This window comes from Bemisia tabaci, chromosome 4 (assembly GCF_918797505.1).
Source record: "Bemisia tabaci chromosome 4, PGI_BMITA_v3".
Taxonomy (NCBI): domain Eukaryota; kingdom Metazoa; phylum Arthropoda; class Insecta; order Hemiptera; family Aleyrodidae; genus Bemisia; species Bemisia tabaci.
In genome coordinates, this window is record NC_092796.1 from 28,662,125 (window position 1) to 28,684,650 (window position 22,526).

Sequence of the window (22,526 nt, forward strand, 5' to 3'; positions counted from 1 at the left end):
GGAATGGAGGTTGAGGGTAGGCACTTCCTACGTCTTCCCTGGATCCGTAATACGGGAGGCGTGGGGCTAGATTAATAGAGGAGCCTCTTTGTATGGTTGGCCAAAGTGCGAAACCAGAGTATCTCTATTGTCGTGTTTCAAACTTTCCGCTGCTGTGTTATTTTTCAAAAACAATGAGTGCCTACTTCATAGCTTGAAATTGTTTTTTCCTTTTTATTTTGTAAAATACATATTACGTTATTTACAATAGAATGTTTAGACCATAATGTTTGGTCTTTTCACATTTTGTAACATAGCTTGAAATGTATACAGAATATTCTGCTGACAAAGAGGCAAAATTAAAGGAGTTTGCGTATATTTGTGTTTACAGCAAGTTCTTCCAGAGAAAAAATTGAGTATGACACGAGATTTGCAACGTCGCAAGTGGAGATATGTGGCTTCGCACTTTCACGGAGGGAAAACATAACACTAAAATTGGGTTATTATGGGAAGTGGAATACACAGTAACCCAAGCCTGTTGTGTAAATTCTAGGGTTGCTCGATTTTTCATTGATTCTTGTGCTAAATTCAACAGAAGCTGTACCAAAATTTATACCGAAAGCTTAGCTATCGTGACCCAATTCCTACATGTACTCAAAGTAAAACACAAACAAACATAAACATTTAACTCGGTGTCAAAGAAAAGTTTCACGTGTTCGGCACTTAATCGGTGTGATTTAAGTTGATTTCTGTTAGAACTCTGAGCGATAGAGCAAGTTTCCTCCCTTTCGGGACTTTTAAGAACATCATCCTTTATATTTCAGTTTTCTAAAAGCTAAAAAATGAAAAGAATGGTTACCGATTTCAGCGCTGAATATTTAATATTTCAACATTTTAGCGAGACATAGTATCATCCAAAATATTAGAGTGTCTCCTACGCGATTAATGTAAAATCCCTACAAGTCACATTGTCTACATCTAGAATGAATTCATAAAATTGACGAAGTACCTCCACCAGATTTTGCAATACTCTCTATCTTACTGTGAAAATTCAAGGCGAAAACTATGATAATTTCAAAATTAGAGCGGCTAATATCGCAATGAAAGAAAGCTCTGTCTCTCCTAGAACTAGGATAGTCCTCATTTTTGACGCATTGAGAGACAGTTTTTTCTTTGTCAGCTTTCTTTTTTTACCATTCTTACGAGACAAGTGAAAAGGGGGAATGGCGAAGGTCATGCCAAGTGCCGATGATTGAAGTGTCTGCCGAATAAAACTACACCGGGAGCAGTGCTGTCGGACGGGGCACCCGAGGGAAAAGTTCAGAAACTAGCGAAGAAGATCGAGCAATAAATTCATAATTAATAGAAAAAAGGTTCTCAAATTCGTCACCTCACAGTGGAGGTCCAAAACCGTCTCCTGCTGGAGGGGCTACCAATCAATTTGTAATATCTCATACTCGACCGAAAATCAGTACATTTTAAGAAAATACCCGGGGCGAAAATCACCAGTGGCGATTATCACTATTTCCCCATTGGAAGCTGTGGTAAAAAATCGACTATTAAGGTGTTTCTTGGGAACATCCTGTTGATCGATCCTTTTCCATAGGTTCAAACAGCAGATCAATCGATTTATCGCAAAGCACGTCACGCCAAAGCTACCTCTTTTAATTTCCGAAAAGTCAGGAAAAGGATATAGGAGGTATACACACAGTAAAAAAGAGAGTAACCGACATTTTATGTGTGTTAATGTGGGAAGTAGGACACAGATTAGCCGGAGCGTGCGGTTAGTATTTTTTGGTTGGATTTCCTTTGGGTTACATCGACCAAATCTTCGGGTTACGCTGACTAAATCTTTGCGTTAAAAATATGCAATCTCGTTAAAAATTAGGATCAAGCAGCCAGGATCAAACCTGGTTCACGTAAGTACGATAGTCCAATGCGCTAACTACTCGCGAATCGTAACTTCTGATCGATAGATCAGATCAGATCGATCTTTATCGATAGATCAACAGGACATTTTCCTCATCCTACGGTTTTGGTCGATTTAACAAAAAATTGCGGCGATCAACGGTTGCCTTTTCCTTTTGGTTGATCCGGCCAAAAAAAAGTAACTCAGAGAAGCCAAAAGTAACAAAAATACACGGAAATTTTTGCGTACCTGGGTAAATGCCCGGGTATATACCCAGCTGATTTGAAATGAACGTGTTAATGCCAAATGGAAATATTATGTATGCATGGGGTTTGCGACTAACATAGGTCCTTTTGGCATACATACGTGCTTATTCCAAACTGAATATGCGTAACGTTGGAGCTTTCCCAGTGATCAATTTTGTAACCACGCAGCCAGAGGAACATCTTGAGAAACTCACTCAGACGAATTGAAGCTCTTTTCTGCCTGATAGGGAAAAACGCCGTATGAGCCTGCAGGAGTTGCCAAATTTTCTCGAATAAAAAATTAATTTTTGAGAAAAGTCACGAGTATTATACCTTGAAATTTCCACAAACTTTAGATTAAATTCTTCGCAAAATTGGAAGGAAAATATCCAAAAGTTTCCTCAAAAATCAATTTATTATCGAAGGACACTTGGCAACGCCTAAAGGCTCATACGTTGTTGTTCCTCAGGACGGCAGTTTTGGTGTCGTTATTCGCAGATCATAAATTTGCGTATGAATTGGCGGATCACCGCTCGCTAATCTGAGCGCTCGGCGTCGCTTAAAGGGGCAGTGAAGTTTTGCGGAGGAGGATGAGGCAGGGGTGGGGGAGTGTAAAGCGTCAAGCGTCATCCCCCCCCCCCCCCCCCCCCCCCCCCCCCCCCCCCCCCCCCCCCCCCCCCCCCCCCCCCCCCCCCCCCCCACACACATAACTACCACCACCCCCCCCCACCCGTCAAGCGTCATCAGAGGGCAACGGAGACTTCTTAATTTGACTTCACTAAATATTTATCCATCGGTTTCTTCGTCAGAACCAGGCTTATCTTTTTGGAATGCTTTTCCCAATGACCGGTTATCAAACGGTCCTCTTGTCACGATCTATGAAGTCTGTAAAATTAACCCTTTGAGAGCAATAAACGATTTATGGCTTAAGTCCTGTGTGGCACTAAGTTGCATCGAAGCAACAAATAGTTTGGTTAGGAGACTAATCTTTAAAAATAATAAAAAAAAAATCAATTTACCCTGGTAAAAATTGGCAGTAGAATCTGTTCCAAAATACCATAGACCTACGGCCGGCTGTAAGATTTCCAATAGCTTCAATAGCCGGCTACACAATTTCTTATAGCCTTTTATAGCCGAATTAAGAGACTCAGTCAGGCGATAAAGTGTATGCTAAACGTCACTAATTACGGATGCTAGGACTTAGTGAGTTTTTGGTTCTCCACTGCTCTCTTTTTGGACCGTAGTATCTTGATTTATTTTGCGAGGAAAGCTCCGTACTTTTGATGGATGCCTGCCATTCCTAATATATTAGAGCGCCTTCAGTTTCGTATGATACTGTGCAATACCTCTGGTGTGAAATAGTTGCTTCAAGCGCCGTGGCACGCTGCGGTGCGGCAGGCGGGCAGCCAGCGCGAAACGCGCATTGGCGCCTACAAACCTAACAGGGATACTTCACGCGTTGCGCAATGCGTGAAGTATCCCTGTTAGGTTTGTAGGCGCCAGTGCGTCGCCGCTCCGCTTTGTGTTAGGTTGTAATATTTAATCTGGCGGAGCCAGCGTTATTCAACTCATGATTTTGAAATGTTTGCACATCCTGTATGGATTATTCTCGTTTTAATTGATGAAAAAAATATGTATTAAAGGAAAATATAACGTGTGTTTTGTAAATATTAAGGTGGTTCCGTATCAAACATAATGATTTCCAAATCACACGAATTTCTACACAATTTCTTATAGCCTTTTTTAATCGATGGCAGAAAAGCAACAGCCAGGCGATAAAGTGTAAAGCCCGGCTACAGGAACTGTAGCCCGGCTGCATAATTTTTTATCGCTTCGTATAGCTCGGCCGTATTATTTTCTCCGCATTCTACAGCCAGCTATATGATTTTCTGTAGCCTTCTTTAGCCGGCTGTAAGAATTCCTATGGTATTTTGAAACGCAGCTCCTTTCTCTAATTTTTACCAGGGTAGGTCTCCATTTTTTTAATATCCTAAGAATAATGTGTTAACATAGTTTTTTTCCTCCCTTATCTGAATTATTTTACGCATCGACCAGTTTATACTCGGAGAGATGAGAGAGAGGCTGGAGGGATATTTCCTCTCAAATCTTGGAGTTAGAGGACGGAATGTGAGGTGCAAATGCAAGATGGAAGTGAAAAACTTAAGGGGAAGATGGGCAACAATGGGGAGAGTTAAAATCTAGCGTTTACTTCATAATAACGCATAGTTATTACTGCTGTATAGGATACTTTTTTCATCAGCGCACTCTCGAAATGTTTGGTGCTGAGCTTATTACAAATTTTCAAACATTTTGAGAAAGAAAATCCAAATCTATTTCCAATAAAATCATTAAGATTTCATGAAATAACCATTCATTTTGAAGAACCAAAAGATTAATTTCCTCGTTTTGGCTTCCAACGAAACCTGTTCCTGCTCAAATTTGAGCCTTAAGTTGTTTGACATAAGTTCATCGATTCATCGCTTGAGTCCAACTATCTGATATCCTCCGATGCTATATCCCTAGATTCTAGCTTTTCATTCTTTCCCGACTCGAAGCTCGAACAGGTTTCTTTTGTTCGAGGAATCGGTGGAAGTCAAAATTAATGAGGCTCATATGATTCGTTACGCTAGAATGGATAGAGAAAGAAAGAGGTCACACTTTCACATTGGTCATTATTTCCTTGTTCCATACTCCTCGGAGTAGGAGAATCCGAGAACTTCTGTTAGATCACATGCAGAAACAAAAAGTTACGTCGAAATTTCGATGGACCAAAACCACTGTAGCAAAAAGAAACGGGTGTAAAAGCATTTAAATGCTGCCAAATTTCACGGTTTTTCAGCAGAGGCAACCCTGGATTTCCTGCGTTTAAACCTGTGTGTCTAAAATAATCAAATTTTGTCTGGACAACTAAATTCTCCGAGAATAGATACATCTCCATAGTGCCGTGCTAAGGAAGAACGCCATGTATGCCCTCAGACGTTGCCAAGTTCCCTCCGATAAAAACCGAATTTAGTAGGAAAATTTTGAATATTATTTTCCAAAATTTTCAGACAGTTTTGTACGCAATTTAATCTATAATATCTGAAAATCTCAAGCAAAAATATGCAAAACTCTCTTCAAAAATACATGTTCTATTCGGAAAAATTTGGCAACTCTCGTTTGTTCATACGGCGTTTTTCCTTAGCACGGCAGCATAGATTTAAAAGGAGGAGCAATGTTGCCATCTTGCTGGATCCAGCAATGTTTACCCCACTGACCATAAAATAAAACATGAGAGGAATGTCTACACGGAGGAAAAACCTTCGTGCATGGGACCATAGGCGGTTCTACGGGGGTGCCAGTGGGTGCCAGGCACCCCCAAGCAAAAATTAAGTACGGTTATCGAAACCGTTAAAATACTGCTTTTAAAGATTCTGTATTCGCTTACACTGAGAAAAAATCCCAGCAATTAATTGAAAATGTTTTAAACAGAATTAAAATTGAAAGCCGTGTCTTACAAAGATTCCACTGTTTTTTTTTATGGCAAGATTGTACTTTTGATGGGAAGTTGTGCTAAAAATTTTCTAAATTGAATTTGCAGGTATTTAAGTGGAGGGGAAGGAGAGAAAAAGAGAAAGGACGGTAGGGGAGGGATACAACTTGAGGGCCGAAACTTAGGCCTCCCCTGAGCGACCGTCCCCTTTGGAGCCGGTCTCGGACATTTTCCACCTCTGGGCACCCCCAAGAATGAAGGTCTAGAACCGCCTATGCATGGGACCCGAACTTGAGGCCATTTGGATCTCTGAAGTTTTCGGATCACGCATCCGAAAACTTGAGGTCCAGCTGCGTTCGGGTCAGACATCTGAAGTACGTCGGTATCTACCGAAGGGTTCGGGTCAGACATCTTAATAATTCGGGTACTACAAAAGTACTCCAGGTGTCTGACCCGAACTTTCGCAGCTTGACTTATAGTTTTCGGGTGCGTCATCCGAAAACTTCAGAGATCCATACCCTAGTAGCAGAGTTATATAAAAAATTTGTTTTTAAAAGTATAAACCGTAAATAACCACAAGCTAAAGAATATTCATTGTTTATGTAATGGATGTAAAGTTTTTTAGTTAAAAGTTTACTAAAAAACTTATTTTATTATGTAACCCTTAGTATAAAAGTTATATAACCAAATTCAAAGAGTGTATAAAATGAATTTTCATTATTCTTCCTGGCTGGTAGCGCACTCTAGTTATGAAGTGTGCAAGTTTTCATATGCGTTACTACCAGGTGGTGGATCATCGTAGAGTTGTGACTTACCTTAAATCCGCGCCGTCCTAGTCGGGATTAGAACCCACGCTTCGGGATGGAGTTGCAATCCGAAGTCCAGTACTTTACCACCAGACCAGCCAGGCTTGATATGAATGGGCCCCTAAATTCAATCTCTTAACTATCGCAGGCCTCTGAGTCCGTAATATTTTGTTTATTGACGGATTCTTATGATATTTTACCAGACTTTATTATTTATTATTTATTTATTTATTGTTTTTTATTTCATGATGTAATTTTTTCATTTTCATTTTTTTTAACTCTCTCTCATTTTTTTAGCTCTCTCTTTTTTTAACTATCATGATTTTTAACTATCATTTTTTCTAACTCTCTCTATTTTTTTTTAACTCTCATTTTTTTAACTCTCTCTCTCTCTCTATTTTTTAACTTTATAATTGCGTCTTTTTCCAGTTTTAATTATTTGGGCCTTTTTCTAGTTTGAATTTATGTCGATGTATTTATGTTATTTATTTATTATTATTATCATTTCCTTTTTTTAAATTTTTATAATATTAATTTAAACATTTTAAAAAAAATCAAAATTTTTAAAATAATATTTAATAATATTTTTAAAATATTAACAAAAATAATTATGATATACTTTAAAAATATTATAAAATATTATTTTAAAAATTTTAATTTTTTATATTTTTAATATATTTTTAAAATGTTTTAAAAATATTCATTGATTGTATTTCAAAAGTACTTTTGAAAATATTTTAAAAATACATGAAAAACATTTTAAAAATATATTAAATTTCAATATTTTTAAAATATTGCTGTCTAACTGGGCAGGGTTATGAGCCAGACACGCTACCAACTGAGGTAACAGGGCTCCTCGGATTGTGTGCCGAGATATCCCCTTTTAACTCGTCTCGGAGCCATTAGTACCTCTAATAATACCTATCCCACGCAGTCCGAGAGTCGAGGGTGTTCATTGAAATGAGATCATCATCATCATTCATGAAAATGAGATAGGTTTACGTTAAAGTCATTCAGGTCATTTATATAACAGTTATAATAAGCAAATTAAGCAAAAGGATACTATACGTATAAAGAAAATTTATAAAAACCCTTCCTCAATTATATAAATTTTATATAAACGTTATCTTCTGAAAATATGAATAATTATTTTCATGGGCATTTTATATAAAACTTATATACACGATATATAAACTTTAGTTAAAATGGTGATTATATAACCGGTATTAATTCCTTATACGTTTGTTAGGAAGGGGAAAGTGAATCATGCTACTAGATGACCTCAACTTCGGGTCCCACGCACGAATTTTTTTCTCCGTGTAACGCAGCTAGGTTGATTCTAGTTAAATTTCAAATTTGGCAACGTCTGAGTCAGTAGCGTGGCGTGCTTTGCGATCTATCGATATTTCCTCATTTGATGCTGTGGTAAATAATCGATTCTTAAGATGTTCGCTGCGAAACACCCTGTTTATCGATACTTTTTCATAGGTTTAAATGGCCGATAAATCGATCTATCTCAAACTACGCCACGCCATTGGTCTGAGTACTCATAGGACGTTTCTCTTTAGCGCGGCAGAAATCGCGGTCCCTCGCGGAGCGAATCATGTCGCGGAACTAGGATGGTAGGTGAAGTAACACCGAAACTCCTCCTGCCTTGCCGCCACCGGAGAGAGCACAGACTCGATAATGTTGCTTGATTATTCCTAAAGAAAGTATATATTTAGGAACAGATTAATTTTTTTTTCCTCCTTCCGATGACAGTGCTGAGCCTCCTCCCGCCATCCACCCCCCTCATTCCGCGAGTAGGTACACGACCTCAGCATAAATAGATCCCGATCCGCTGTTGTCGCTCTCTCAGAAAGCTCGGATTTGTATTTTTAACTTTCAGACTTTCCCACCAAAATAATGAACGAACAAGACGGGGGATCGACGGTCGAATCATGATTTGTTGCTGGAGACATTGGATCGTATTCGATAGTGGTTCGATGTATCGTCTGGTTCACTGGAAAAAAAACATATTGGATCTAGAGTCCAGACTCTTAAAAACATCGACAAGAAAAAGTGCTCTTGATTCAATCAGAATCTAGCTTAAATCAAGAACCAAGCCTCTTAATCTAAGCGGATTTCGTTTTGATTCAAGCAAAAATCCGATTGAATCAATAGTATTTTTTCTTGTCAATGTTTTCAAGAGTCTGGACTCTAGATCCAATGTGTTTTTTTCCAGTGTTCAAAACAATTGAGCATAACCTCAAACTTTTTTTTTTTTTAAATGTATTTTTGCAGTTTATTTGGCTTCTATTCCAGTTTAGGAATCTACAGCTTTCTATAGACAAGAGATTAACGTAGAGATTATTTTTTTGTTGCCAGTAGACAACAGGGGGATTTTTTGCACATGCTAGAGTCCCGTTATACCCAGAGTTACGGCATCTCACTTTTGGTTGGGCTGAAAGTGGCCTAAAAAAAATGCAATTCTGATTGGTTCTCGCTCATGGAGTCACGAATGAGTGCACCAAGATGGCGGTACCTCGAATGTGAACAAAAATAATGAAAATATAACCAAATTGTGGTTAATCAAGAGTGAATTGTTATTTTCATAGCACCAAAATGAAAATAGATTAAGAAATGATTCAAAAATCAATCTAATTTTATCTTATTGCAATTTCTTTGGTCAGGTTTTGTTGATGTTGTTGTTTTTGGATGACAGACATCGCAGGATTCCTTATCCTAATCCTCAATATCGTTCGTTTGGGTGCACACTTCTGTGACACCATGGCCAGCCCAGGCCAGCTGATAATCGAGATGTCTTAACTCTGGGTATAAAGGAACTCTAGCACATGCTGTGGAGGACCTTACGATAATGCTATTTCCCTCATGAGACGAGGTTGGCTGAGTAAAAAGGATCATAAAGAAAATGTCCTGCCGAACTAATTATTCAGGACCGAGGCAAAAATCCTAGACAGATTATTGAAGCCGAGTGTATCGGTTGCAAATATTCAATGTTTTTCAGCGATTTTGTCTCGGCTGGCACCGACGCTCGGGACTGGATCTGGCACCACAAACATGTCAGATCGTCGGGTGATCTCTCCTGCTTCTCGCTCCTCGGGACCTCAGGGTTCGGGGGACCAAGGACCTATTCTTAGAAGCGAGAGTCGTTGCGCACCTCCACGCCGCACATTGGATCGCGTCAATACGAGAGGTCGGACAAAATTTGGAAACTTTAAACGCTTATAACTCCGCTTATACAAACTTTGAGGGTTTAAGAGTAGTTCCATTCGTTTTCGCGTGAAATTTTCTTTTGGGAGCAGCCTTGAAATTTAAAATGTGACGAATTAAATATCAAATTTTGGTTAAAACTTTCATGTCCGACCTCTCTAATTGACCTGACCCATTGTGCGGCGTGGTCGAGTCGAGCGCGGGCGCCTGCGGCAACAGATGCTTCAGCAATTGATTTGGAAACCAAGGAAATTAGCCCGAACCGAAAAGCTGTCAGATTTTATGGTAATGTTGATAAGATAAATGAGGACCGAAGCCGCGCTGCGCATGCGCCACCGCCGACATGAGCGCCAGCGCCCCTCCCGCGCGCACGTGCCACCGCTGATCCTTCAGGCCGTTTCAGCCGCCTTGTCACCGTACAACCGTGAATGTCCACCATCCACGTGGGCACCGTATCTTTACTCTCACCAAAAACAATTCATTTTCTCGTTTGCTCTGCTTAGAGTCCCTTTATACTGAGAGTCAAGACAACCCCCCCCCCCCCCCCCTCATGGAACAACAAACGGGAATAAAGATTACACAAATTGAACGTTTTTCGTGATCTTTGATCGGCCCATTCTCAAATTCCTCTCTCCGTTCCCAGTATCATTCCATTTGTTCCTTGTCGAAACCGTAATTCCTCGGTCCATTCCAGATTATAATCTTTGCAATTGGTGAAAATTTAATCTTTATTCCCGTTTGTGACACTGTGGAGGCCTAAAATACGGGAACCAATCAGAAATGGATTCACATTGTCTTGACTCTCAGTACGAAGGGACTCTAGCTCTGCTTATTAGAGTAACTTTGCAGGGAGAGTCCTCGGGGGTCACGCTTCCTGGCCACTGCGCGGTCCAACCCCCGTACTGCTGGGCTGAGGAAAAACGCCGGATGTACAAACGGAAGTTGCCAAATTTCCTCTGATAAAATGTTTATTTTTAAGAAAAGCTAAAAATATTTTTCCATGAAAGTTTCAGACACCTCACATCAACTTACGAACAAAGTTCTCCGAAAAATAGAAAGCGAAATATTCATAAATTTTCCCGAATATTCGTGTTTCGTCAAGGGAAATTTGGCAACATCTAAAGGCTCCTACGGCATTTTTCTTAGTACAACAACGTTTGTGTGAATGGGCACCGTGAAATCCAGCGGGAAATTCGGCGTCTCTGCCGCGCCACCCTGCGCCCACCGAAACCAAACAACTCGCGCGCAGCTAGTAGTTTTATTGGCTGATTATCCGTGCCGTCTCATCCAAAATTAATATCCTCGTTCGTCTTGTTCTGTGGGTCTAATTCTCGGATTTGTCCGTCCACTGCCACACTGGGTCTCTAGTCCGTCCGGTTGTCAGATTCACCATGCGGTTTGTTTTTGTCAGCCTGTAAACACTACTAGCAAAAATTCACCGTACTTTGCGCGAACTATAAGTTTCGTAAACCTATCTCTGCGTGGACAAGGCCTTCCATTCATAAGAAATTAATGAAAAAATTATGAAAGAACAAACATAAATATGGTTTAATGATTTTAACTTCTGCCGCCGCGCCGCGGAGACCACACCGTGTTTGGAGCAATGCGTGAAGTATTCCAACAGTTTTGTAGGCGCTATGAGTATCACGCCGACGACCGCTGCTGAACGCACTGTGTTTGACGCAATGCGTGAAGTATTCACGTAGTCTTGTAGGCGCTATGCGTTTCACGCTGACCGCACTGTGTTTGGCCAGTTTGGCGCAATACGTGAAGTATTCGTACAGTCTTGCAGGCGCTAATATGTGTTACATGCCGACCGCCGCGCCGAGGGCTTCTCCTTTTCATCTCAAGTCCGCGTCATCATTCCTCTCTCAGTCGCGCCGTTCCTGGCCAAATTGCGTGTTTAGTTCCTCTCTTAACTCGATTAATGAAAGGCGCTGTCTCTTGTATCACCGAAAGACGACAAAATTAGAAATTACTATACTTTCAGGAAATGAGAGATTTTGCTTGTAATTTGTTTCTAAATCACACCAAAAACACTTCCGTGTAAAAATGACCCGCCAAGCTAAAAATATAAATATTCGTCGCCTCAAAAGCAATGATATCAAATGAAGTAGACGCCAAGCAAATTTCCTGAATATAAATTGTAAGTTTCTCCTCCCTTCAACATTATTACCGGAAAAACGAAAATTATGGACAAAAAAAAATAATTTAAAAAAGGGATACAAATTTATCATCTTTTTTTGTAGTACAATTGTACAAAAAAAATGATAAATTTGTATCGGTTTTTTTAAATTATTTTTTTTTGTCCATAATTTTCGTTTTTCCGGTAATAATGTTGAAGGGAGGAGAAACTTACAATTTATATTCAGGAAATTTGCTTGGCGTCTACTTCATTTGATATCATTGCTTTTGAGGCGACGAATATTTATATTTTTAGCTTGGCGGGTCATTTTTACACGGAAGTGTTTTTGGTGTGATATCATGAAGTTTTTCGTATAAATGATCACAAACAAATAAAAGGAGCAGAATAGTCTGATTTTTATACCTACTTTTATTTCGTTTTCAATCTAAGAGAGATTTGAAAACTTCTGCAGTGTCTGATAGGGTATATAGGTATTGATGAGCACTTGAAAGGTACCTAATTAATGAAATATAATGTAATTTCTTGACATTTTTAAAGCAAATTTTTAATAAAAATATTGGCCCGAATTTTAGCATCTTCCTCGATTCGAGACCTCGTTTGGATCACCTCCAACTTTCACCTCCAACTTTCCTCAAGTGACTATCGCTGGAGGAAGTCTCGAGATTTTCGTAAGGGAGGTCCTGACGCCCCTTTAGGGAGATCTGAGGAAACTTTAAAAAAAGTGATGATTCTTTTTTCTGGCTGTAATTTTTTCACCAGGTGGGCGAGAAAAAAAAGCGTAGAAGGAAATTTTTTCTCATTGTCTTGATTCTCCTTCTTTTTCTAGAAACATTTCCATAAATTTATGCTATATTTCCCTTTAAAGAGAGACTAGAGGTCATGGATGTCCACTTTTATCCGAGCTGTCGATCATTCATCAAGTCATACTGAGCTGCTGTATTCTTATTTCTTTTTCAAAAAAGACTTAAGAGAACTCCAGTCTTGCTTCTGAAATGACTTGAGTGACACGCTTTTGGAGACGACTTAATTATGCCTTCATTGTCATTTACGCACTTATTTCGTCAAAAAGGATGTGAGCGGCCTGAGGCTTTTTGCCTCATAAACCTATGTACATTCTGACAAGAAAATACGTAAGTACGTGGCTTTCGGTTAATGTTCTAGAATGGCTTAAGGGGCATTTTTTTTTAAATGAGCTAAGTCATCCGATCCTGTATTTTTATTGTTCAAGTAAGATTTACAAACTAGGTTTTTTTTTTTTTTTTTTTTTTTTTTTTTACATGACTTGAGAGCCACGCTATTCCAAAACGACGTAAGTTCTGATTGATCCGTGGTTAAACTACCCAACACTGAATTTTCGGTTTTTTAGTGAGAAAAATTTCTGAGTAACTCATTATTCCTCCATCCTTTCCTCTCATCTCTAGGTGCCTCTCTACAAAATAAACACAAAAATTAACACATCGGATCAAACGTGGCCATACTTTTTCATTCAAATGAAGCCAAGAAAGGATAAATAATGGATCTCAGATTCCCAACAACTGAGAAATGAGTCTTACAGGAACATACTTAAAAATAATTTCCACTGGTTAGGCCTCCAAAGAAATGAACTCCTTGAGAAAATTAGAATTTATGTATCAGGCAAAATCCAGTGATAGCATGGGTACCTGGTATTGCTAAAACAGTGATGAACTATTTGAAAGCATGCACAAGGACACTAACAAAAATATGGACACGCATCCTTTGACATTGTGCACCTTGACCCTCAAAAAATAAAATAAAATTACCATAAAAACTAGAAAAGAAACGAATTAATGAGAAATGTTTTTAAGGCAGGGTAGAATTAAATGAAAAAATAAGTATTACCTACTTGAATAGTCTATTCACAGATCCTGAAGTAACATAGATCAATTTTGTATGTCAAAAAAAATCATTTGATTGAGAAATTCAAATGTTTCTGAGGAGAAGGAAAGAGATCACTTTTAACTTATGCGCACCTTCACCAAACTTATTATAGCAAAGCAGGTACTCAAACGAAAATGCATGTTTCAAGTCAAGGTTGACAAGGAGCTTAAAAGAAAAACTCTGTGCTCTGGAAGAGGGAAAGTTGAAAAGCATGATGTCATAAATACTCACAGGAAATTGAACTCTTTCCACGCAATATTGTAGAAGATTTGAAGGATGAGAGCGTATATGGATAAGAGAATTCAGAGGCTGATGTGTTGCGTTGAAATTGACAGCTGTGGACAATCAATCCATGGTCTCCGCAAATTTTTGAATATCAAATCAGCGGAGAACCATGATTTTTGAATGAGACAGCCATTAGCTACCTATACAAACTGACAAGGTAAATTGCTTTCTGAAAAGGCAGCTAAGAATTGGCGATCTTGGTAATTTCTTGAATATGACGCTTGATGAGAATAGCATTCAAACCATGTCCCTTTGCTGCGACGAGATAGGATTAGCGAATATGACTCAGCAAGTACAGATTCTGGGTTCACTTTAATAACTTAGGGCCGGGATCAAACCACGCACATCTTGATTTCAAAGAAGTTTAAGCACTTAATATACCAACCCAAAGAAAAGCATCATGATAACAAAGTCCTTGATTATGCAATCAGTTCTGCGCCTGATGCTGTTAGAGCTTGCTCATCGCATGTTGAGACTAATGTAATTTTCTGATCAGCTCTGAATCAGCACCACTTAATAACACGTTAATACATGGTAACAGATGGCACCATTGGCGAGTTGTGACAAAAACAATACAAGAGCTTTATAGAAACATACACTCAGCGAGCTCAACAACGCAACGCTTACTAGAATAAGACAGATTTTCATGAGCGATACGAAACACTTTTAATGCAGACAATGCTCATGATTTTAGAGGCCACGTTGAAAACTAATAGTAAATCATGTTCAGTATCTGGAAGACGAAGAAGAATATCATCGTCATAGTCACAAATCAGTTTAATACAGTGTCGAGTGCTTAACATTGACTCGATAGAACTTGCGCTTGTGGAAACCAGCTGCCAACTCGGCGAATCACAATCAAGTGAGGGTATCGTTTATAATGCTTGATAAGTTACCTGAGAGAAAGAGATATTCCTTTCCTATAAATCACATGTAGATAGTACAGTAGGAATGAAATAATAAACCATGGGGTTTTATGGCTAGTACCTAGTTGAGATTGAGACGCGGATGTTTGGATGTGGCTACACCATCAACTTTTTCCGAAGAATAGGTAAACCACGCACTTCCGAAAATTTCCACTCAGAATTCATGATGGTATAAAGGTACATGATGATGATGAAAATAAGTAAGAGAAAACAAAGGCTTAGTCAAGGCATAGCAACAGTATAGGTAAAGGGGCTCTAGGTGTGTAGTCTGTATCAGCTGTTTCCTCAAAGACGATTGGGGTCCGGTGAAGCTTCAAGTGCTTGAACTATGATTATTTAGGACTAAATCACATTTAGCAACATATGAACTACAGAGAAAAAGAATTAATAACTTTAAAACGATTACAATTCACACGTTTTTTGACAATAATTGACACTTGACACTGAACACCTGTGATAACAATAACATAACCACGAATGGCCAATGGCCGCCGTGCCGTAATGGCATGCGAACTCTAGCGTCAGAAATAACTTACGACCCGGGAACTTATGAAAGAAGCCGCTAAACTTTAATATATTCCGAATAAATTCCCAAATTGTTCTTTTATTGACACTGAATGAGTTTATTCAAGTGTTTTTGTTTTGGTTTGATAAAAAAAGCGCGCTAACAATGAGAATCGGCAGCTATAACCAGGCCTGGAGTTCTAGAAAACGAAGGAAGTCCGGTAGCGTTTTATAATCTTTAAAACGTCATATCTCCGTTAATAATAAGTTTTGAAACATCAGACACCAAAAATTGGGACCTTTGAATCTTGAAGAATCATCATGCCAAATTTCAACATGATCCTTTGAGTAGTTTTTTTGCTACGGGGTGATAAAAGTTAAAAAGCAGCGAAAATCGGCAATTAACGAAGGAAGTCCGGTGGCGTTTTATAATCTTTAAAACGTCATATCTCCGTTAATAATAAGTTTTGAAACATCAGACACCAAAAGGTATGGCCTTTGAATCGTGAGGAATCATCATGCCAAATTTAAACATGATCCTTTGAGTAGTTTTTTTGCTACGGGGTGATAAAAGTTAAAAAGCAGCGAAAATCGGCAATTCCTAATATTTTCTGTAATGTATACCGTCGACCGACGGTTATCGGGTTATCGCCCCGCGTGTGTGTGGTTGCTGCAGAGTCGTTTGAAGGCGTTTTCCGGTCTTACTCTGGGAGGTTTTATTTGGTTGTTCTCCTTATATTTATATTTTTAGCTTGGCGGGGAGATCTACCGATCTCCGTGATCCGATATTTTTTATACCTACATTTAAAGAAATTGCAAAATTTGCCGCTTCCTAGATTTGCCGCCATGGGCCGTGGCCCATGTGACCACACCCCTAATCCGGCCCTGTTTAGCAACACTCCCACAAGAAGCCATGGAAAACGGCTGTCCTCGTTCGACTATAATTTTTGCTCCTAGCGCGTTACGAAATTCACCATTGGCGTAGCATGGGATCCCCCGATCTACAGTTTCTAGATCGTTGCTTTCTGCGGATATTTCGGAGCTCCTTCTGTAGATATTTCGGAGTTCTTTCTGCGGATCTTTCGGAACTCTTCCTGCGGATATTTCGGAGCTCTTTTTGCGAATCTTTCGGAACTCTCTCTGCGGATCTTTCGGAGCTCTTTCTGCGGCTATTTCGGAACTCTTTCTGCGGATCTTTCGGAACTCTCTCTGCGGATATTTCGCAACTCTCTCTGCGGATATATCGCAACTCTCTCTGCGGATCTTTCGGAGCTCTGTCTGCGGATATTTCGGAGCTCTTTCTGCGGTTCTCCTATCATGAGCATTGCTCCCGTCTCCGAGCGTTGAATTTTTCACTGTTTGGCGCTACGAGGGTCAACGCGTTTGTGTTTATATAGCGTGAGCCCGGCACGCAGGCTGCGGAGCGCTCGCTCGCGCGAAGTAGGCGTGATCCACGGTGGTTCCGTGCGCCACCCGCGACAAATCCGAATCGATCTATCAGATCTTACCCGTGGCGGCGCTGCCAAAACGCCGAACCCCCCAAAACCAGAGGGAAACCGCACTGTCGGCGCGCTTTCAGCGTTAAAATCGTTAACGTCGGCTCGTGGTTCTCGACGCGAGGCCCTTATTAATAGCACGATATTAATATCTGAGGTATGCGCGCGCCGATCCCGATCCGAGCGTTGCCGCGGTGCTTATCGTGGCATCGCCCGAAGGGAATTTGCGATTTTTTGAGCTCGGTTCGGCAACGCCGCGATGCGCGATGAGCTTGCTCGGTGCTTGTTGCTCGACCATGGTGTTGATTAAGAAAGAGGGAGTTTGTTACCCCACCGTTTACTTGATTCATGGTGATATTTTTGTCCAAAAAGAAAGAAGAAAAAGAGAAATGTTAGGCTCGCGCACTTATCCGTCCTGTGCTGCCGCCCGTCCCCGCGCGCGGTTCCCTGGTTGCCAAGTCGAATGGAAATTTAAACAATTTTTATTCCTCTTGATTGTTGCCTCTCCGCACGAGGGATCAACTCTATGGTCCAAGTGGACGTATTTCTGGCAAAGAGAACGATGTGCATTAAGACATGAGCCCTGAGACCCATACAAGTATATGCATAACACGGCTCACGTCATAATGCGAACATACTTCCGTTTGGGAGAAATACGTCCAAGTTTGAGACCATTTGCAACGTCGCAGACTTCCTCTTATACTTCGCTTTTTCTTCGGGGAACTAGTCGTCGAAATTTCTTGAAAACTTCCTTGATTTTTCTTCTCTATTAGCAGAATAATACGTATAAATTTCGAGCTATGAAGTCGACGATTGTCTCTTCGAAAAAATAAAATAGGAACATTTTGAGACACCGCTAAGAGACACGTTGTTTCGTACTTCGGATATCGGAGTGGGCTTTGTAGAGTAGATATTTGTACAGGAGCGGATCCTGCAAGTTGGCAACATCGTTTTTCTCCTATTACAGGGTTGTGAGGGTTAGGGAAAATCTAAAAAAGTCAGGAAAATTCTCAAGGCTGCAGCTCAGAATCGTGCCGCAAAGCGAGTGCTGTGAAAGTTCAACTTGAGAGGATGAAGATATACACACTTATCTGCTCTTTTTTCTACATTTTTTTCGAATTTCTCTTATTCGGGCGTAGAATAATTTACAGGCAGCATGTTAATTGTCGTATTCTGATTGTTAAGAAGTGCCAGCTTCATACGTACCTACAAATGGACGTATTTATGCCCAAAGGAACTATGTGCATAGGGTTTGCGTAAGACATATTTCCTTTTGGCATAAATGCATTCAAATATGATACTTAAAAGTTTGCATCGCTGTTTTTAAAGTAACATTTTTCTTTTTCTCTATAAGAAATCAAGAAGAAGTCAGGAAATTTTAGCGCCGGATTTTGGTGAAAATTAAGGGAACAATCAGGGAATTTTGAAATTTGATAAATCGTGAAACCCTGTAGTTGCAGTTTGTGCCACCTGCAAGCCGATTATGAACGATCGAATTCTGATCGATTTGAGGAGCTTCTGACAGATTTTAGGGCCTATCGATTTTCGATCGATTTCCGATCGATTTCCAAAAAAAAAAAATGGCTTCCAAGTGGAAGCGCCGTTTTTTGGACAATAGATCCAATAAATAAGAAAAGAATCAAGAAAATGAAGAAAGAATTACAATGAAAAGTGTACAAAAGATGATTTGTAGTCCGTCAAATTAAATATTCGCGGTAATATTCAAAATATTTGAAAGCGCGCGCGATGAACGGTTGATTCGGAAAGGTTTGTTTATGTACTGCTTATCCCTGCATTCTCTCTTAGTCTCTTGGTGAATGAGTGTTTTCTTGTCAGTTATTTTACTTTTTGAAGATATTATCGAACTAATTAGATCATTACAATACTTCCATTATAAGGCAGTCAATTTGGATCACATTCTATCCTTTGGAGAAATGGTTAGCAAACCGGAAAGTGGTGTGTGTGACGGATCTACGAGGTGTTGGTTCGCTCTCTGAATACCGATCAAAGCTATTCAATGGTGATACACGAGGTCCTTTTTCACATTTAGTCATTAATATTTCATCCGTAATTTGTAGTGTAATCCCTCGTAAGTGCGTGCTCTAATTTTCGAAAACTAGTTCGTGCCGGATACTGAGTAATCATCATAGACATCGCCGCTCATGATAAACTTCTTCGGGCAGCTTCCAAATCATTTATCATCTGTGATTTCATTAGTAATTATATCTCTCATCCTCAGGTACCATGTGTCAAAGATTTTATAATATCACTTCTCCATTTAAGAAATTCACTTCCAAAATCCTCTGGTTGCGCATAACATCACAACCGTAATTCATCGGATCGTTGGTTGCGATTAGGTTAGCGTAGCTAACCAGTACTAGCGTATTGGTCCAACAGTGCAAAAACACATGTAGTATTAAAATACCATAAAACTATTTGAGAAGTAAGTTTTCCCATTCCTTACTGATTAAATGAATCGTCATTGATTTTTATCTTTGTCCGTAAGAGTTTCCATGATGGGTCCGAGTGATGATTGACAATGAACCCATAGGTGAGCCTTATAGAGAAATATCTACATGAGTGCATGCCTAACCAGAGGTTTATTTATCTTGATATGCTGCCCCTTTATGGATTGATTTATCAAGCAATAATAACTGTGCAATCATGAGGGGGCTCTGAGAGTCCTGATAGTTACTAAAGTCCAGGATAATCAGCTTTTAACAAGCTCAACTAGTCCAATCTCACAGCAGCAAGCGGTCAGTTTATCATCAGTTGTTCTCAGTTATGTGTTCAACTCAAAATGTTTTAAAACACTTGCTAGCCAGAGCAACAAGTCACCATGGACTTCACCAATTCTAAATAGCTGTGTCACTCAGAATTATGGCTTCCGCTTGTTCTATCGTACATTTTAAGGATTTGCGGAGACTATAACTTGATTGTAAACAGCCATTAATTCTACCAAGTTTCATCAACTCCCTTTTCATCACTTGAATCTACTAGAATGTCGCAAAGAGGAACAAAATTTTCTGTAAGTACCTATCTAGCTGTAGTTTTATACGTTTCATACAATTTTTATTTTGAACCTTGAACATCTCCATAACCATCCATGCACAGCGAACTCAATTTTCAAATGATACACCTCATTTTAACACTATTTGCTAGGTTTAACAATTCTGTCTTAAAGAGATCTCATATTTTAAATCCTAATATTGGTGTCAAAATAATTTTTACTCTTCCATTCAGTTTTTTGCTGCATGCAAATTTTTCTTTGTATGCCTGCACTTTCGTCCCAATTAAAATATCTAAGTTGGTGTTTCAGTCACAAATTTTCATGCGCCTTTTCCTGTTTCTTTGTGTAAAGTTCTTATTCTCTCAGATTCATTTCCCTAGATCCCGCAGTCTTGCTGGGTAGTATTTTTACATGTTAGAGCTGAGGCGGTTGAAATCAAGAACATGTTCCATCATATTTTTCCCCTCTTGAAAGCAAATTATGAAAAATCTCTGTGTTGCTTTCTACTCAACAGCCCATTGTTTCAGTAGAGCCAGCCTCAATGAAGGTAAAATCCTTCTCATAATATACTCTTTGGGGTTCTTCTTTCCCCTATAATATTTGTGCAAACTTCCTTCATAGTCTTGCGAAAAAATAAGTGGAAAATTAATTAATTCTTAAGTGTAAGTAGTTGAAATCAGAATTTAAAATTCTTTATTGGATAGTGAGGCCTAAGTTCAAATTGCTGTCATGGAGAAATCATGCTCTGCAATTTAAAATCATAAGAGTAGATAAGTAACGCATATCGCCTGAGGTGGAGAGCCCTTCGGAGGGTTAGAAGTCCTGGATATATTCATAGAATTCATAGAATATTCCAGTTTTGCTGAGAAATAATATTCGTAGATTATTTTCTCTAGATACTTTCGTGCACATCTTCCAAGTGCTGATTCCAGCCAAGCTAACTTTGTATAAAAAATTTAAGTCCTCTCTGGTCAAAATCGGACCAGTAGAACCCAAGATATGGAATGTCTACTGTAGGTACACGGCCAAAGGCAGTCAATGAACTTTTATCTCCACGCGATACTTAGGGGGGGAAGGGAGGGTCGAGATTTGTGAAAGCCAAAAAAAATCCAATTTATTGCGATAGCTGAAGTTTCATAAATAAGTATACTTCCAATTTTAAGACGAATCTTTTTAAGGGAGGGGGGAGGGAATGAACCCACCCGCCCTCTTTTATGTTATCTTAGTTATCCGAGTTGATTGACTGGCAATGTACAATGGATATTGATTTTCAAAAAATTCTCATGGGCGCAGAACACTTCCCACTGACTTCTTCCGAGCGAGAAATTCATCATAAAGACATAACGAACAGAAGGAGCCTTAAAATTTGCGTAGGAAAAAAAAAATAAAATAAAAATAAAAAAATAAAAAAAAATTAAAAATAAAAAAAAAAAATAAAAAAAAATCCGCGCGTAAATTTGCGCGGAAATTCTGCTGGAATACTTTTTTTGGCATGTTAAATGAGTTGCAATTGTCCCTTAATGTTTTCCTCAATATTCTTCTCTCCTCAATTCGTATTCGCTCCTCTATCTCTTCATTTACAACATCTTCGTAGTTCTCAATGACTAGCACGAGATTCGCCATCTTTGAAACTAAACCCAAATCGATGGAAAACTTGGTTTTTCACGAAATCGATGGAAATCCAAATCGATGGGTCCGGACCCATCGATTTGGATTTCCATCGATTTCGGGATTCTGATCGATTTAGGGCCGTATTTCTGCATTTTTGCATCGATTTGTGTCCTATCGATTTGACCGGCCCATAAGCGCAATGCTTTTCTAAATCGATAGCGTCCCCAAATCGATCAGAATTCCCGTCTGAATTCGATCGTTCATAATCGGCCTGCCGGGAGTTGGAATAATCGTATTGCGCATTTTGGTAGTCCGAAGAACGAGTGACAACAACTTTCATTGTAATCTTCGTGTTTTCAATCACTACTGCAGCGAAACACCCAAGAACTTTTACTAGATTATTTTCACTGAAAAATATTTTGATAATGACATGAGATAAGTCGTAAAAGTTAGAATGCGGCCTCCCTCTCGCTTTCATATCTAAATCAGTGAAAACGGGAACGAGAAATCAAGTTCCCCTTCGACTCGATAGATGCAATTTGATCAGCTCAGGAGTTCAAATAGTCGTATCACGCATTATGCAAGTGACTATTGTAACGTTCGTGTTTTTCATCACCATCGCAGCGAAATTTCCAATACCTTTTTCTCGATTCCGTGTCAAGCACGTGGATTGGGGCCTATCCTAAAATAATGTTGTAAGGAATAATATTCTGTTACCATATCACGAAAATCCAAGTCATGGAAAATGCCGACTGAGTAAAATGTGATTCCAGTTTAGAGGCAAGCATCGTAATTTAGTGACATTTTAGTATCAGCAACAGAGAGTAATTTTGAATCTCTTCGAGTCAAACGCACTGAAACTAGCGTATAGCTCGAATACTTCGCGATAAATTGTGATTTTATCAATTGATCATTTCATTAATTTACTCACTTATCGGGACAATGGACCGAAATCGCTTCGATCGACATAATTTGCTTGAACAATGCAAACGAACAGGCTATTTATTTATTTATTTATTATTATT